The 19,615-nt window shown below is 40.6% G+C and overlaps 1 long non-coding RNA gene across 2 annotated transcripts; it reads left to right on the top strand.

The window, feature by feature from the left end:
* The first annotated feature begins 2,168 nt into the window (after positions 1 to 2,168).
* Positions 2,169 to 17,052, top strand: LOC113933148. Of its 2 annotated transcripts, none has more exons than XR_003523255.1 (4): positions 2,169 to 2,260; positions 13,358 to 13,465; positions 15,489 to 15,580; positions 16,997 to 17,052. It is a non-coding gene; the product is annotated as an uncharacterized LOC113933148 (long non-coding RNA). The 2 variants fall into 2 exon arrangements; XR_003523256.1 differs by having other exon boundaries at positions 2,193 to 2,687.
* The last annotated feature ends 2,563 nt before the right edge of the window (positions 17,053 to 19,615 follow it).

The raw sequence follows: 19,615 nt of genomic DNA, 5'->3' as shown, positions 1-19,615 counted from the left end.
TCGGTTAAGCATCTGCCTTCGGCTCGGGTCATGATCCCGGGGTCCTGGGATCGAGCCCCGCATCGGGCTCCCTGCTCGGCGGGGAGCCTGCTTCTCCCTCTCTCACTCTCCCTGCTTGTGTTCCTGCTCTCGCTGTTTCTGTAGGGTAAATAAATAAAATCTAAATCTTGGTTTTGGCTCACGTCGTAATTCACGTCGTAATCTCATGGGTTGTGGGGACCAGCCTCACATCGGGCTCTGCGCTCAGTGGGGAGTCTGCTTAGGAATTCTCTCCTTCTGCTCCTCCTCCCACTATTTCTCTATTTAGACAGATAAATCTTTTAAAAAAATTAGTGACTTGGCATTCGGGTTTCATGTAACAGTCTCTGAATTCTGTTGATATCCCTTTTTCAAAAAGTTAATATAGTAATTCCTGTTCAACTGCAGAGTTAGGGTCCTAGAAATTGTGGTAGAAAAATTCATGATCAAATAAACATATCCTTTCAGGAAATTAAGGATATAGGAAAAAGGACCTCAATGAGCCTTTGTAAAATGGTTTCCTTTACCAAACTAAAACACATTGACCAGTTAATAAGAATAGCATTAATAAAAAAATTTTTACCAATATTTAGTAATAATGAGATACTGTATTATTAATGCCTATTTCCCATATCTCTAGAAGCCTTTCAGGACTTCTCTCTGTATCATTTCAGTGATGCACCTGAAATTTACTTATTGAATCTACATTTGGAAATAAGGCTTTCAAGTAAAATAGTACAGGGGCTATAAAGAGTCATTAGGTGAATTGTAGTTACATCATTAGGTATTGTTTCTTTTTGATAAGTGACTAAGGGAGAGGGGCGCCTGGGTGGCTCAGTCGTTAAGCGTCTGCCTTCGGCTCAGGTCATGATCCCTGGGGTCGTGGGATCGAGCCCCGCATTGGGCTCCCTGCTCGGCGGGAAGCCTGCTTCTCCCCCTCCCCCTCCCCACTCCCACTGCTTGTGTTCCCTCTCTCGCTGTATCTCTTTCCGTCAAATAAATAAATAAACTCTTTAAAAAAAAAGTGACTAAGGGTGAGTGGCTGAAAAAGAAGGAACCATCATGGTGCCTGGGCTGTGAAATTAAGACCGACCACTGGTAGATTAACAGTGACAGAAATGTCAACCATAAAACTAATCACTTCTGTGTGTGCTGGGCTCCATACTTACACGCATCATCTGCTTTAGTCCTCAATAGGAAGCATTAAAGTCATTTACAGCTCAGGAGACAGGAGCTCAGAGACTTCTAATAAGCTGTCCAAGACTGCAACAAGTATAACTTAAATTTTCCTAATTCATATATTCACTTAGCACATTCATTGACCACATATGAGGTGCCACTTGGGACTCATCAGTGAACAAACCAAATATACCCTGTTGTATTAGTGAGAGTTCTCTAGAGAAACAGAACTAATAATAAGGTACTAATAAGTGTGTGTATTTTATATCTATCTTCTATCTAAAAATTGATCGATATTTTTCAATAGATTTAATATCTCCTATTGTAATCTCCTATTTGTTCTGTTTCTCTGGAGTTGAACCCTAACACTGCAAGCATTAATTGATCAGCATTAGATGATGAGCTTTGGGTTGAGCATATAAAATGTGCAGGACCCAGTTCTTACCTTCAAAAGAGGTCTCCCAAAGAAAGAAACGGCCATATCCCTAAGTGGCTATGATGAGAAGTGTATATTAGAGTGGCATGAGAAGACCTGCATAAGCCTGGAGGGAACGATGACTGAGGGCAGGAGAGAGGGAAGGCTTCAGACAAATGAGATGCCTCAGTCGTGTTCCAAAGGATGAATATCAAGTGGACAGAAGGCAGAAGCAATAGCAAGTGCGATGATTTAACAATAAAGTGATGCCATGTTTCACAAAATAATAGTTACTTTTGCTCCACTCTATGCACTTAATTTTTAAAAAAATTTTCTTTCTATTCTTCCATTAAAAAAAAAAAAAAACCTGCTGGCAACCTACTGTGATTTGGAGTCTCACTGTTAAGTCATGACCCACCATTTGAAAACCACTGCTGTCAGTGATGGGGTGTCATTGAAGTGTGTTAGACAGAGTGAGGACATAATCAGTTGACCTTTGTGATCTCATTCTTTGTGAAGTCTTGGACCAGAGTGATGCATCTCCCCCCTGAAATCACTTAGTGAGACCTTTGAAGAAATGTTGTCCTGACCCCACACCCAGAGATCCTTATTTAATTGATCTGGAGCAGGGCCCAGCACAGAGCCCAGGTGAGAAACTGAAGTGTGCTTTTTAAGACTCTTGTCTGCAGACCTCATGTTTCCAGATATAATAGGATACTTGATAAAATGTGGGTTTCTAAACCCACCACAGGCCTAATGAATCATATTTTCCAGTATGGAATCCAGACATCAACAGTTTAATGAGCTACTATGAACTGAATCGTGTCCCCCACTCCACCCCAAAATTCATGTTAAAGTCCTGATCTCTAATAGGATGGTATTTGGAAGTGGGGCCTTTGAGAGATATTAGGGTTAGATGAGATCATAAGGGTGGAGCCCCATCATGAGATTAGTGCCCTCATAAGAAGAGACAAGTAAGGACACAGAAGGTGGCTGACTTCAAGCCAGGAAGAGAGTTCTCATCAGAAACTGACCATGCTGGTACCTTGATTTTAGACTTTTAGCCTGCAGAAATGTGAGTAATATGTTCCTGTTGTCTAAGCCACTTGGCTCACGGTTATGGCAGCCCAAACTAAGACACAAGCTTTCTGGGTGGTTCTTCTTTACCTCAGTTTGAGAACTGCTGCCTTGATGGAGGGACAGGTGCACCAAGAGGAGAGGGTGAGGTGTTGGAGGCAGCCGTGTGGGTTGGAAGGTGATGCATTACGAGGTCCAGGTGAAGGATGAAGGAAGACTGAGCCAGGGCAGCTCCAGAGGGCCTGGAGAGGAGAGAAAAGATCTAAGGTATTTAGGAGGTCCGATAACAAGCCTGATTTTATAAAGAGGATAAAAAAGAATGGAAAAAGAGGAGCACCCCCAAATTTCAGGATCGTGTGATTGTGTGAGAAGATGAAGCCATTTGGCCAAGATGGAACAATTGGGCATCCATCGTATGGACCCCCGCTGACCTAGAGTTCCACTCATTCTGCATAAAACCCCCACCCTTCCCAAAATACCGCAGGCCTTATGCCACCTCTCCAGCAAAGCTTGACCATAAAACCGATTTTGTGCTTCATTGCACATATTTTCCCCACCACCATACTTTATCAGAACTCAAAAGAGGCCAGTCATTTCCCTCTTTCATGTTAAGAGAAGCTAATTAGCAGCAATCAGTCTATTTCATAGAATATTTACAAAGATGATTTCCTGAATTCATGCATGTTGCTGAGAAAATAAACCACATCAGTAAATAACAGGTGCTGGCCTAATTAAGGGCATATTCCATAGGGCAGGTTTCTAATTCTTGAGTGCCGGCTCCTATAATATAAATTTTATTGCACACTCGCCTGTATATAAAGTCGCCTGTAGACCCAGAGGCACATGGGGTTAGACTATAGAATGGACAGGGGACCGCATGTTTTGGTGTCAGGAGCAGGACAACAAGGGCTCCAGAGCCCTTATCTTTATCCCAAATACTCTCCCATCTCAAGATCCTTAACTTAATCACATATACAAAGACCCTTTTCCCAAACGCAGTGTTGGGTGTGTTTTTAGACTACCTTGGGGGAGGGAGTAGGAGAAAGAATAGTCCTAATGATTCTGTTGCTGGTGCTCTCTGTAGAGCGGATGACCGAACTCTGCTTCTTTCTCAGAAAGAATTTATTTGAGAACCTCTAACACTGGACTCCCTCCTGGTTCAGGCCATGCTCTCTGGGAGCATCAGATGCATCTGTCTGGCTCCTGTTCTCATGATATACTCATGTGGTCTCTCTCTGAGGGGGCCCCACTTCCTCTACCAGGCAGACCTCCTGGGATGCTCAGAGTCTCTAGGGTGTGGCTCAACCTGGCTATTTTTTAAGACTCCCCAGATCTGACTGGGGTTGAAGGGTCTACTTTCAAGGTGGCTCACTCACATGACTGACAAGCTAGTGATGCCAGTGGCAGGTGGGCTTGATTCTTTTCTATGTGGGTTTCTTCATAGATCTACTTGACTCTCTTTGCAACATGGTTGCTGGCTTTCTCTGGGGTGAGTGGCCCAATAGGCCAGGTTAGAGGCCACAATGCCTCTTATGACCTAGCCTTAGAAGTCACAAACTGTCATTCTTCCATACTCTATTGATCACACAAACTATGAGACAATGAAGAAGAGACTACACCAGTGCACAAATACTAGCAGGCAGATTCACCGGATCCATCTTAGTAGCTGGTCACCATACACAGCAGTGTATATGTTTCCAAATGGAAAAACAGGACCCAGAATAGTATTTTTGCATGCTCACAGTAAGACAAGCAAATGTTCACTGACACAACCTGGAAGGACATTAAGAGATTTGAGAAGTTGCTGTAAATGGTCTTTAGGTCCCCCCAGCCTCCCAATAGTGTGGTTCAAACCAACATACAAATACCAGAATCAGATGAGTTCTGGTCCTCAGTGAGACTATAATCTTTTTGGGAGTCATCCAATAACTCCAAGGAAGTAATTTAGGTAAAACATTTTGTACACTCCTTGGCACATACTAAATATTAATAAACAGTAGCTGTTATGTCAAGGCATTGCAGGGGGTAGATTTCTGGTGGCAGATGTATAAAGAGGGTTATATCAGATAGAGGGAACAAAATAATAAGACTTGACCTAGAGTTATAGGTCCAAATATCGAGATAAGGGTTTGTCTACACCCCTAAAATAATTTTGTGAAAACTTATTTGCTCTTTGTTCTCCTGAAAGAAACAAAATCCACTGACAAACAAAATACATTGACTCTCTGGCACACATAAGACATTCTTCTTGACATAGAGTGGACAGGGAGTGGATAGTGAACAAAAGGAAGGGGGGGGACACATACAGATGATTTTTTAAAAAAGCAAAGGTCTATACCCTTATGAAGGTAATAGGAAAAACTGGGAATGTTTTCAAATACCTATATGATAGATTAGATTTTCTAAAAATAGCAACAATATTTCCCTTCTCACATGTTCTCCTATACTCTGACTTTGCCATTTTCTCAACAGTAAGTGGAGTCTAATTCTTCTCCCCTTAGATTTAGGCTGGTTATAGTGACTTGCTTGACCAAAGAAATGCAACCAATATGACATTCTAGGACTTCAAAGGCTTGGAGAGTTTGCCTGGGTCTCCTGGAAAATTTGCACTGCTCACATTTTTACCTTTGTACACATTTCTCCTCCCAGAATGTCCTTCTCCCCTTCATCTTATTATCTTCTAATCAGACCTTAGAGCTCCTCTCAATTATTTCCCTTCTGAGGACACTTGATTTCATATTTTCATGTTTTCAAAATAAACACCTTTGCTTTCTGAAAAATTTCCCCCTTTAAAATCGAGAAAGTGATTAATTCTGTAACTGAATTTGGAAACTGTTATGTAGTTCACTGAGAAGTGCTTCCCTAAGTGTAAAGTTATATGTTTGGGATGCACTTGAGAGGAAATATCTGCAATTCTAATGTTAAGAACATCATATTTCTTATTTTTTATTGTTATGTTAATCACCATACATTACATCATTAGTTTTGGATGTAGGGTTCCATGATTCATTGTTTGTGCAAAACACCCAGTGCTCCACGCAGAACGTGCCCTCTTTAATACTCATCACCAGGCTAACCCATCCCCCCACACCCCTCCCCTCTAGAAACCTCAGTTTGTTTTTCAGAGTCCATCGTCTCTCATGGTTCGTCTCCCCCTCCGACTTCCTCCCCTTCATTCTTCCCCTCCTGCTATCTTCTTCTTTTTCTTTTTTCTTAACATATGTTTCATTATTTGTTTCAGAGGTACAGATCTTTGATTCAACAGTCTTGCACAATTCACAGCACTCACCATAGCACATACCTCCCCACTGTCTATCACCCAGCCACCCCATCCCTCCCACCCCCCACCACTCCAGCAACCCTCAGTTTGTTTCCTGAGATTAAGAACTCCTCATATCAGTGAGGTCATATGATACATGTCTTTCTCTGATTGACTTATTTCACTCAGCATAACACCCTCCAGTTCCAACCACGTTGTTGCAAATGGCAAGATCTCATTCCTTTTGATGGCTGCATAATATTCCATTGTGTATATATACCACCTCTTCTTTATCCATTCATCTGTCGATGGACATCTTGGCTCTTTCCACAGTTTGGCTATTGTGGACATTGCTGCTATCAACATTGGGGTGCACATACCCTTTCGGATCCCTACATTTGTATCTTTGTGGTAAATACCCAGTAGTGCAATGGCTGGATCATATGGTAGCTCTATTTTCAACTGTTTGAGGAACTCCATACTGTTTTCCAGAGTGGTTGCACCAGCTGGCATTCCCCCCAACAGTGTAGGAGGGTTCCACTTTCTCCGCATCCCCACCAACATCTGTCGTTTCCTGACTTGTTCATTTTAGCCATTCTGACTGGTGTGAGGTGGTATCTCATTGAGGTTTTGATTTGGATTTCCCTGATGCCGAGCGATGTTGAGCACTTTTTCATGTGTCTGTTGGTCATTTGGATGTCTTCTTTGGAAAAATGTCTGCTCATGTCTTCTGCCCATTTCTTGATTGGATTATTTGTTCTTTGGGTGTTAAGTTTGATAAGTCCTTTATAGATTTTGGATACTAGCCCTTTATCTGATACGTCATTTGCAAATATTTTCTGCCATTCTGTCGGTTGTCTTTTGGTTTTGTGGACTGTTTCTTTTGCTGTGCAAAAGCTTTTTATCTTGATGAAATCCCAATAGTTCATTTTTGCCCTGGCTTTGCTTGCCTTTGGCAATGCTTCTAGGAAGAAGTTGCTGCAGCTGAGGTCGAAGAGGTTGCTACCTGTGTTCTCCTTTAGGATTTTGATGGACTCCTGTCTCACGTTTAGGTCTTTCAACCATTATTTTTGTGTGTGGTGTAAGGAAATGGTCCAGTTTCATTCTTCTGCATGTGGCTGTCCAATTTTCCCAACACCATTTGTTGAAGAGACTGTCTTTTTGTCATTGGACATTCTTTCCTGCTTTGTCAAAGATCAGTTGACCATAGAATTGAGGGTCCATTTCTGGGCTCTCGATTCTGTTCCATTGATCTATGTGTCTGTTTTTGTGCCAGTACCATACTGTCTCGATGATGACAGCTTTGTAATAGAGCTGGAAGTCCGGAATTGTGATGCCGCCAGCTTTGCTTTTCTTTGTCAATATTCCTCTGGCTATTCGGGGTCTCTTCTGGTTCCATACAAATTTTAGGATTATTTGTTCCATTTCTTTGAAAAAAGTGGATGGTATTTTGATGGGGATTGCATGGAATGTGTAGATTGCTCTAGGTAGCTTTGACATCTTCACAAAGTTTGTTCTTCCAATCCATGAGCATGGAACGTTTTTCCATTTCTTTGTGTCTTCTTCAATTTCTTTCACGAGTATTCTATAGTTTTCTGAGTACAGATCCTTTGCCTCTTTGGTTAAATTTATTCCTAGGTATCTTATGGTTTTGGGTGCAATTGTAAATGGGATCGACTCCTTGATTGGTCTCTCTTCTGTCTTGTTGTTGGTGTATAGGAATGCCACTGATTTCTGGGCATTAATTTTATATCCTGTTACGTTATTGAATTCCTGTATGAGTTCTAGCAGTATTGGGGTGGAGTCTTTTGGGTTTTCCACATACAGTATCATATCATCTGCAAAGAGTGAGAGTTTGACTTCCTCTTTGCTGATTTGGATGCCTTTGATTTCTTTTTGTTGTCTGATTGCTGTGGCTAGGACTTCTAATACTATGTTGAATAGCAGTGGTGAGAGTGGACATCCCTGCCACGTTCCCGACCTTAGGGGAAAAGCTCTCAGCTTTTCCCATTGAGAATGATATTCGCTGTAGGTTTTTCATAGATGGCTTTTATGATATTGAGGTATGTACCCTCTATCCCTATACTCTGAAGAGTTTTGATCAAGAAAGGACGCTGTACTTTGTCAAATGCTTTTTCTGCATCTATTGAGAGGATCATATGATTCTTGTTCTTTCTTTTGTTAATGTATTGTATCACATTGATTGATTCGCGGATGTTGAACCAACCTTGCAGCCCAGGGATAAATCCCACTTGGTCATGGTGAATAATCCCTTTAATGTACCGCTGGATCCTGTTGGCTAGTATTTTGGTGAGAATTTTTGCATCCATGTTCATCAAGGATATTGGTCTGTAATTCTCCTTTTTGGTGGGGTCTTTGTCTGATTTTGGGATCAAGGAAATGGTGGCCTCCTAAAATGAGTTTGGAAGTTTTCCTTCCATTTCTATTTTTTGGAACAGTTTCAGGAGAATAGGTATTAATTCTTCTTTAAATGTCTGATAGAATTCCCCAGGGAAGCCATCTGGCCCTGGGCTTTTGTTTGTTGGGAGATTTTTGATGACTGCTTCAATTTCCTTAGGGGTTATAGGTCTGTTTAGGTCTTCTCTTTCTTCCTGCTTCAATTTTGGTGGTTGATACATCTCTAGGAATGCACCCATTTCTTCCAGGTTATCTAATTTGCTGGCAGAGAGTTGCTCATAATATGTTCTTATAATTGTTTGTATTTCTTTGGTGTTGATTGTGATCGCTCCTCTTTCATTCATGATTTTGTTGATTTGGGTCATTTCTCTTTTCTTTTTGATTAGTTTGCCAGGGGTTTATCAATCTTGTTAATTCTTTTAAAGAACCAGCTCCTAGTTTCGTTGATCTGTTCTACTGCTCTTTGGGTTTCTAGTTCATTGATTTCTGCTCTGATCTTTATTATTTCTCTTTTCCTGCTGGGTTTAGGCTTTATTTGCTGTTCTTTCTCCAGCTCCTTTAAGTGTAGGGTTAGGTTGTGTATTTGAGACCTTTCTTGTTTCTTGAGAAAGGCTTGTATTGCTCTATACTTTCCTCTCAGGACTGCCTTTGCTCTAACCCAAAGATTTTAAACAGTTGTGTTTTCATTTTCATTGGTTTCCATGAATTTTTTAATTCTTCTTTAATTTCCTGGTTGACCCATTCATTCTTCAGTAGGATGCTCTTTAGCCTCCATGTATTTCAGTTCTTTCCGACTTTCCTCTTGTGATTGAGTTCTAGTTTCAAAGCATTGTGGTCTGAAAATATGCAGGGAATGATCCCAATCTTTTGGTACCGGTTGAGACCTGATTTGTGACCTAGGATGTGATCAATTCTGGAGAATGTTCCATGGGGACTAGAGAAGAATGTGTATTCCTTTGCTTTGGGATGGAATGTTCTGAATATGTCTGTGAAGTCCATTTGGTCCAGTGTGTCATTTAAAGTCTTTATTTCCTTGTTGATCTTTTGCTTAGATGATCTGTCCATTTCAGTCAAGGGGGTGTTAAAGTCCCCCACTATTACTGTATTGTTGTCAATATGTTTCTTTGCTTTTATTATTAATTGCCTTATATAATTGGCTGCTCCCATGTTCGGGGCATAGATATTTACAATTGTTAGATCTTCTTGTTGGATAGACCCTTTAAGTAGGATATAGTGTCCTTCTTCATCTCTTATTGCAGTCTTTGTTTTAAAATCTAATTTGTCTGATATAAGGATTGCCACCCCAGCTTTCTTTTGGTGTCCATTAGCATGGTAAATTGTTTTCCACCCCCTCACTTCCAATCTGGGGGTGTCTTTGGGTCTAAAATGAGTCTCTTGCAGACCGCATATCGATGGGTCTTGTTTTTTAATCCAATCTGATAGCCTGTGTCTTTTGATTGGGGCATTTAGCCCATTTACATTCAGGGTAACTATTGAAAGATATGAATTTAGTGCCACTGTATTGCCTGTAAGGTGACTGTGACTGTACATTGTCTGTGTTCTTTTCTGATCTATGCTGCTTTTAGGCTCTCTCTTTGCTTAAAGGACCCCTTTCAAGATTTCTTGGAGGGCTGGTTTCGTGTTTGCAAATTCCTTTGATTTTTGTTTGTCCTGGAAGCTTTTTATCTCTCCATCTATTTTCAATGACAGCCTAGCTGGATATAGTATTCTTGGCTGTATATTTTTCTCATTTAGTGCTCTGAAGATCTCATGCCAGTCCTTTCTGGCCTGCCAGGTCTCTGTGGATAGGTCTGTTGCCAGTCTAATATTTCTACCATTGTAGGTTACATATCTCTTCTCCCGAGCTGCTTTCAGGATTTTCTCTTTGTCTCTGAGGCTCGTAAGTTTTACTCTTAGATGTCGGGGTGTTGACCTATTTTTATTGATTTTGAGAGGGGTTCTCTGTGCCTCCTGGATTTTGATGCCTGTTTCCTTCCCCACATTAGGGAAGTTCTCTGCTATTATTTGTTCCAATATACCTTCTGCCCCTCTCTCTCTTTCTTCTTCTGGCATCCCAATTATTCTAATGTTGTTTCATCTTATCGTATCGCTTATCTCTCGAATTCTGCCCTCGTGATCCTGTAGTTGTTTCTCTCTTTTTCTCAGCCTCTTTATTTTCCATCATTTGGTCTTCTATATTGCTGATTCTCTCTTCTGCCTCATTTATCCTAGCAGTTAGTGCCCCCATTTTTGATTGCACCTCATGAATAACCTTTTTGATTTCGACTTGGTTAGGTTTTAGTTCTTTTGTTTCTCCAGAAAGGGTTTCTCTAATAACTTCCACGCTTTTTTCAAGCCCAGCTAGTATCTTTAAAGTCATGATTCTGAACTCGCGGTCCAACATCATACTAATGTCCGTATTGAGTAGGTCCCTGGCTGACTGTACTACCTCTTGTTCTTTTTGTTGAGGTGATTTTTTTCATCTTGTCATTTTTTCCAGAGGAGAATAGATGAATGAAAAACAAAATGTTAATAGGTTAACAACGTCCCCAGGAAATATACTCTCTACAAATCAGAAAAGACCTGAAACCAGGGGAAAAGAAAGGGAAAGAAAGAATAAAGAAAGAGGGGGAAAAAAAAAAGAAAAAGATAAAAATAAAAACAGAACAATTGAAAAAAAACAGAATATGATCAGATATGATCAGGCTAGTGCATAGATCAGTGCCACACACTAGATTTTGGGTGTATTTTGGTCTGTTAGAAAAAAGTGTCTCCTAAAATTTTAAAGGAAGAAAGACATATATGTACAAAATAAGGGTTGATACAATGAAGGGATGGAAGATGACTGTAAAGGTGAAAATTATAAAGGATTTTATAAAAGGAATTGATAAGATAAGAAATTGTTCGAAAAAAGAAAGACGATTTAAAAAAAAAAAGAGAGAGTATGTGATCAGGCAGGAGACCTGAACCAAGTCATACACTAGTGATTTAGGGTATATTTTGATCTGTTAGAAGAAAGTGTATCTCAAAATTTTAAAGAGAGCACTTATATATATATGGTAAAAATAAGGGTAACTACTATGAAGGGATAAAATATGACTCTAAAAATGAAAAACGTTTTTTTTAAAAAGGGATTGATAAGATGTTGGTTGAAAAAGGGAAAAAGAAAAATTTAAAAAAAAGTTAAAAAATTAACTTTGAAAAACTAATGAATCATGGTAAAAAAAAGCCATGAATTCTATGTGCAGTATTCTCCCAGCGCTGGAGTTCTCCCGTTCTCCTTGATCGGTAAAGTTGGTCTTGGCTTGCTGGCTGTTCGCGCTGATCTTCTGGGGGAGGGGCCTGTTGCCGTGGTTCCCAAATGTCTTTGCCGGAGGCGGAATTGCCCCACCCTTGTGGGTCCTGGCTAAGCAAGCTGCTTAGGTTTGCTCTCAGGAGCTTTTGTTCCCTGCACGCTCTCGGTACAGCTTTGGAGGACCAGGGTGAAAATGGTGGCCTCCCAATCTCTGCCTGGAGGAGCCGAGAACTTGGGGCACCGCTCCTCAGTGCGCCCCCAGAGAAAAGCAGTCACTCCCGTCTCCCCGGTCTCCGGCCGCACTCCGTGCTCACCCGGCCTGTGACCGAGCGTTTCTATCTCTGGCCCCTGACCCCGTGTGGAGTCTCCGAACCCAGCAGATCCCTGCGGTGCGTTCCCGCGCCGCTCCTCCCGGGGGAGGAAGGGGAGTCTCCCCGGATCTGCCGCCTGTTGGGTCCCTGCTGGAGGAGCAGAACCCGACTTGGCCGCGGATCACAGTTTATGGCAACCCCGAGCTGAGAGCCCGCGCCTCGGCTCCGTCTCTGCAGCCGGCTTCCCTGCTCTGATACCTGGGAGCTCTGCCGCACTCAGGCACCCCTGGTCTTTCTGTGACCCTGAGGGCCCTGAGACCACACTGTCCTGCGAGGGTTCCACCCCCCGCTTAGCCACTGGAGCGACGTCCCTCAGCGGAGCCGACTTCTAAAAGTTCCGATTTTGTGCTCCGCGGCTCTAGCACTTGCCAGAAGCGGCCAAGGGAGGCCCCCTCCCCCGCCGTCTATCCTCCCGAATATCGCCTCGGATTCACTTCTCCGCACGTCCTACCTTCCAGTAAGTGGTCGCTTCTCTGTTCAGAGAGTTGTTGCTACTCTCTTCTTCAATCTCCTGTTGGGTTCATAGGTGTCAGAATGGTTTGATCCCTATTCAGCTGAATTCCTGAGACCAGATGAAATCCAGGTCTCCTACTCCTCTGCCATGTTGCTCTGCCCCCTAAGAACATCATATTTCTTCAACATGAGTGTTGAGGCTTTGGTGAAGGTTTCTGCTCTGCTGTTTGTGGGAGCATTTGCCCTTCTGGTATAATTTGGCACAGAGTCACTGTGCAAGAAACAATTTGATAAAAAAAAAAAAACCAAAAGCCAAAAAAAACCCCGCAACACCCACTAGCTCTTCCTCAGATTCTCAGGGTCTGAAATAAGGTTAATTGGATTTGTTCACAAATCCAAGAATCAGCCTACAACAGTGTTTCCCAAAGGGTATTCCATAAGACACTGGTTCTAAGAGGTGGTAAGTATCATTTGAAAAAAGCCTTCTGTGATACAAATAAATTGAGGAAATACAGAATTAAACAAATTAGGTGATTTTTTTTTCCTTTGCAGGAAGTCTCAGAGGCTTCTCTATGCTAATGCACATTGATTATCTCCTGCAAGAGTCTATGATATGCAGAGCATCTAGCTTATTTGACCATGAATCCTTTCTATAAGAAACCACCTTGTACCTCTCATGGTCTCTGGAATACATTTTGGGAAAAGGTGCTTTGCAGGACTAAGTGTATGGCTTATGAGATGGCAGAGATTGCTCCAGATACCTGTGGGTAGAGACTGAGATTTAAGAAAAAAATAGCTTTAGCTTTCACAAGTGGAGGAGGAAACACACACCCCCTTCATCACCCTTTGCCTCAAAATCTTTGTCTTCTCAGAGAGCCATCATGGCTGAAATCCTACTGGATGGCTGGATATAATTTACTGTTCACCATGTTTGCCCGTGAGTCAAAATACATGACACCAAGGATGAATCTTGTGTCAAGGTGCGCACATTCTCTTGCTCTCCTTTGCCAGTTTTGCTGGAGGGGTGAAGAGAGAGAGGTGTGTGGATGCTACTGAGATACTTAGCATATGGAGTGTGGTCAATGGATCATGAGAGAGAATGTGGGTGGATGGATGATTGGACAGGGCCCAGGGGGTATGATGAAACCACATCTAAAATGTCTCACTGGGCACACGTGTTTACTGGAAAGGTCTGGAAAATTCTAAGGCCAAACAGAGTAAAAATTTTAAAACAAAAGAAAACTTTCCTCCCTTTTATTGTTGCCTCAGCCCTACCCAGAGTTAGCCTATAAAAGAGGAGCTTTTCTTAAAATTAGAAACAGAAGGAAAAAGCCACATACAATCATACTTTATACTATGCACATGCATTTTCTCTTTTACCCAAGATGCGCACAAAAACCCGGAAAGCTTAGATGCCCAGGCAAAAAGTTTGAACTAAGACAATTTCTCCATGCATTTGACATTGGAATATGCGGTTATAGGGCTCCTGGGAAGTTGCTCAGCACACTTTGGGGACCAGTGACAAAGCAGAGGAAGTTTACAATTCCATTTAGTAGGGGCTCCCCCATACTAAGTGTTTTATATATGCTTTGACATTTGTAGCTCACACAGTAAAGCCAAAGCAACCATTGCCCTCAATCTAGGGTGCCCACATTGTGTCATTTTGTGAGATTGTCTTGGCCAGGAAAATGCTACAAATAAGGGTCCTGCTTCTTCAGAAAAGACACTCATTTTGGGAAACCTTCAATACTTATTAACAAAAACATCTCCTTCTATTTAGATAATGTTTCATAGCCTACAGAGTACTTTTTATCGTATTATTATATCATGTTCTTCCCACGACTATACCATAAGGTTTAAGAAAATCACCAAGTACACATTATTATACTAATTATAGCATTTTTGGGTACAGGAGGGCCTTAAAGATCATTCATTTGATAACTCAATAAATTTTTATTGATGGTCACCATATGGTGGGTGCTGTGCTAGGCTCTGGGCATTTCACAGTCTAGAAGGTGTACGTACAGTTAGAGGAATGAAGAAGAAAACAAACTCATAAACATGGAAAATATAATTTTTACATAGTGATAAGAAATATGAAGGCAATAAAATGTTGTAGTGGCCAAAGAAGTTGAGGGAGAAGTCAGGGCAACCTTAGATGGATGGGTGAGTGGAGTCGGCCAATGGAGACTTAGATGGGTGGGCCAGTGGAGACTTCCCTAAAGAGATCTGAGACTAAAATAAGGAGACAGAACTAACCATGTTAGCCAGAGGGACACTGTGAAAAAGAACTTTTTTTTTCTTTTTTGCAAGAGCATTTTTGTACGCTGATGACTTGCACCAGAGTAGTGGGAAGTGGTCAGATTCTGAATATATTTTGAAGACAGATGTGAGGAGGTTTGCTGATGGGTTAGTTTTGGGGTAGGAGAGGTCGCAGAACCAAAGATGATGTCCTAGGTTTTTAGTCCAAGCATCTGAAGTGGATTTGCCACTTACTGAAATAGGGCAAATGAGGAGTTTGGCTTGAGATGTCAATTAGAGACCTAAATGGGAGTGTTGAGAAGGTAGATACAGGCAACTGGAATTCCAGGCTGGAGTTATATACCACGCAGATGGTATATACCCCACCAGACTGGATAAGACCACTGAGGGAGTAAATATAATTGGAGAAGAAAAGAAGTTGAAGGACTGAGCCTTGGGGCTCTCCATTGTTTAGAAGTTATACATGGGAAAGTGTTTTGAGGAGGAGGGGGTGACCAATTCTATTAAATCCTGATGATGGTCAAGTCAGAAAATGACAGAATTAGTCTATGTGGTTCGTAACATGGAGGTCATTGGTGATGTTGACAAAAGAAGGGTCTGTGAGATGGTGGGAGTGAACAGCTGGTTGGCAGGCAGGGTTTAGGATGAGGAAAAATTGCAGACTGTGAGTAGGGACTGCTATTTCCAGGTGTCTTGCTATAAGAGGAACGTTGATACATTTGTTCTTCCAATAACTATTAGGTAAGAAGTGGTGGTGAAGTCATTTCTTGGCCAGATTTCAAGCAGCAAAGAAAGCCTGGAATGGATTGCTTCTGTGATATCCTGGTCTCATGGTCAGTATAAGAAAGTCATAGGGAGATAAAATTCCATATACAAACCAAGGACTATAAACAAGATTAAGGGAGTGGTAAGAGCTAATGAGACACCCAGAGAATAGCAATACTGAGACAGCCTTTGACCAGACCTGAGGGGCAAAAGTAGAAAATCTAGTGAGATTAGGAGCTGGGGCTTTTTCGTCCAGGGTCCAGGCAGGAACACCCTCTACAGACATTCTAAGGAGCATTTAATGAGGTGATTATTTACAGAGTCAAGAGGAGAGTTGGGAGAACCAGTAAGGGGTGCTAAAGCATTCTAGAACTAACTTCTTGGTGAGGGTGGTACTCAACACCCTTTGAGAGAATTTCTGAAAAACTAAGCTGGAACTTGTGATTTTGGATCAAGGCCCAAGTTGGGTCTCTCCCAGTGCCTTGGTTCCTATTCTGACCTTCAGGATAATGAAATACACTACAGTAGGCATGAGAGTAAGAATCAGAATTCCTTGTTGGGGGCTGGCTTAGAGCTTGTTAAGGACATATCCTTGTAGTAATTCTGAACCTGGCTTCATAGAAGAAAAGAAAAATCAGAGAAAGTACACCTAAGGGCAGAAGAAAGATGGATGACTGAGTTTACCCAGGGCCAGGTGGGGAGTGAGGGACAAGTCCAGGCATAACTTCTGTATCTGTTGGATTTTAAACGTATTTATTCTGCCTGATAAACATGATCCAGCAGAGTTCTGGAACTTGGCCTCGGGCTTAAGGTTGAACAAGATTTCACCATTTTCTTACATTTACATACCATGTTAAGATTTTATTTTATTTATTTATTTTTAAAGGGTTTATTTATCTGTGAGAGAGAGAGATGGGGGGGAAGAGGCAGAGGGAGAGGGACAAGCAGGTTCCATACCGAGCACAAAGACCAAGGCAGGGCTTGATCCCATGACCCTGAGATTATGACCTGAACCAAAATCAAGAGTTGGATGTTTACCCAACAGCCACCAGGCAACTTCCCCTTACCCCAATGTTAAGATTTTTAAAGAGACAACTGCAGTGATGATGAGCCCCATAACTGGAAAGCAGTGAGAAAAGGACATGTCATCCCATTTCACATATAAAGACTCATTCATTCAAAAGAAATCCACTGAGCTCCTATTAAGTGCCTGATACTCTCTTAGGTACTGTAGATACTGTCAAAAACAGAAAAATCACTGCCCTGAATGGATTAAAACTATGATCCTACTATATGCTATCTATGAGAGACATACTTTATTATTTTTTTTAAATTTCAGCTTTATTGAGGTATAATTGACAAATAAAATTGTAAGATATTCTAAGTGTACAGGGTGGCAATTTGATTTGCTTATACATTGTGAAATGACTCCCCTCATCTAGTTAATTAAAACATCTCTCTCTCTCTTTCTTTCTTTTTTTCAGAACATTTAAATTCTACTCCCAGCAATTTTCAATTATACAATAAAATGTTATCAACAATAATCACCATGTTTTATATTAGATCTTCAGACCTTATTCATTTTATAGCTGAAAGTTTGTACCCTTTTACCAACCTCCCCCTATTTCTCCTACTCCTCAGCCCCTGGTAGCAACTTACCCACTGTCAAGAAACACATTTTAGATTCAAAGATACAAATAGGTTGAAAGCAAAAGGATGGAAAAAGATATACCACATAAACAGTAACCAAAGAGGGCTGGGATGGATATACTGATATCAGATAAAACAGATTTTAAGACAAAAATTGTTGCTAGAGACAAACAAGGACGTTTTATAATTATTAAAAGTTCAACCCATCAGGAAGATATAGCACTTATAAACATTCATTCACCCAACAATAGAACCCCAAATACATGAAGCCAGAACTGAGAGAATTAGAGGGAAAAATAGACACTTTAACAATCAGAGTGGGAGATCTGAATACCCCACTTTTGATAATGGATAAAACAACTAGACAGAAGATCAACAAAGAAAGAGAAAACCTGAACAATCATCTCAGCCATCTAGAACTTTCTACCTAACAACACCAGAATAATTCTTCTCAAGGCATAGAGAACATTCTCAGTATAAGCCATATGTTAGGGCATAAAACAAGTCTAAACAATTTTTAAGGGGTTGGAATCATACAAAGAATGTTCTCCAACCACAATAAATGAAATTAGAAATCAACAACAGAAGGAAATTTGAGAAATTCACAAATATGTGGAAATTAAATAACTAAGTAACCAAACATATTAAAGAAGTCACAGGGGGACATCAGAAGATACTTTGAGATAAATGAAAATGATAGTACAACATATCGGAAATTGTAGCTTGTGTCAAAAGCAGTGACTAGAGGAAAATTTATAGCTGTAAATGCTTACATAAAAAACCAATACAGGGATGCCTAGGTGGCTCAGTCAGTTAAGTGTCTGTTTTTGATCTCAGCTCAGGCCTTGATTTCAGGGTCGTGAGTTCAAGCCCTGCACTGGGCTCCACACTGTGTGGAGTCTACTTAAAAAAAAAAAAAAAAGGCAATACAGATATCTAATCAATAATCTACAGCAGAAGTAAATGAAATAAAGAATAGAAAAATAATAGAGAAAGGAACAAAATAAAAAGTTGGTTCTTTGAAAAGATCAGCAAAATGGACAAACATTTAGCTGGATTGACTAAAATAAAAAAGGGAAAGCTCAAATTACTAAAATTGGTAATGAGATGGGGACATCATTACCAACCTTAAAGAAATAAAAAAGGCCTATAAGGTAATATGATGAACAATTGTGTGCTAATCAATTATATGACCTAGAGGAAAGGGACAAATTCCTGGAAAGGCCAGGTACCAAAACTGACTCAAGAAGAAATAGAAACTCAGGACATTTGAATAGACCTGTAATAAGCAAAGAGACTGAGACCGTAATAAGAAAAACTTCCTGCAAAGAAAAGTCAAGGACCAGATGGTGAACTCTACTAAACATTACAAATAAAAACAAAACAAAACAAAAAAATCACCAATTTTCCATAAACTTTTCCAAAGAAAAGAAGAAGAGGGCTCTCTTCCTGACTCTTTCTGTGAGGCCGCTATTACCCTGACAGCAAAACCAGACAAAGACATCACAAGAAAAGAGAACAACAGACCAATACTCTTATTAATATGGATGCAAAAATCTCCCCAAAATTTAGCAAGCTAAATCTGTATATACATAAATAATTATACATTATGACCAAGTGGGATTTATCCCAAGTAGCAACATTGTTTTAACTTCCAAAATTATGTAATGTACCATATAATGTAATATATTATATAATGCAATATACCATATGTATAAAGTCTTAAAAACCCATATGATCATCTCAGTAGATGCAGAAAAGTCATTTGACAAAATCTACCATCCTTTTATCATTGAAAACATTCAACAAAGCAGGAATGGAAGAGAACTTGCTGCACCTGATAAAGGACATCTGTAAAAACCCCAAAGGTAACATTCTACCTAAAGGGGAAAGATTGGATGTTTTCCCTCTAAGATCAGTAAAAGACAAGGATGTTCTGCTCTTGCCACTCTGCTCAACATTGCACTAGAAGTTGTAGCCAGGATAATTAGACAAGAAAAAGTAAAAGACACCCCACTTTGAAAAAGAAGAAGTAAAACTCTCTCTATTTGCAGATGATATAATCTTTTATATAGAAAATCCTAGAGAATCCACTCAAAAACTATGACAACTAATAAATGAGTTCGTGAGTATATTGTAGGATATAAGACCAATGTGTAAAAATCATTTTATTTTTCTATGCTAGCAGTGAAATATCTGAAAATGAAATTAGAAAACAATTGCATTTATAATAACATACAATATATTTAGGAATCAATTGGACCAATGAAGTTGTGAGCACTCTGCAGAGGCTGGATGGGTCCCCCATCCAAAATCTGGTTCAGATGCTAAGACTGATGATGCCACATAGGCACCAGAGATTATGCAAAGTTTCACACAATGAAGCTTTCCAGGAAGAACAAAGCAAGTTACCCAAGCTGGTCTGAAAATGGCTTTAGAGCTGGGAAAGGGGT

This window comes from Zalophus californianus, chromosome 10 (assembly GCF_009762305.2).
Source record: "Zalophus californianus isolate mZalCal1 chromosome 10, mZalCal1.pri.v2, whole genome shotgun sequence".
In the NCBI taxonomy this organism is placed as follows: Eukaryota; Metazoa; Chordata; class Mammalia; order Carnivora; family Otariidae; genus Zalophus; species Zalophus californianus.
This window is presented reverse-complemented; position numbering and strand designations above follow the sequence as displayed.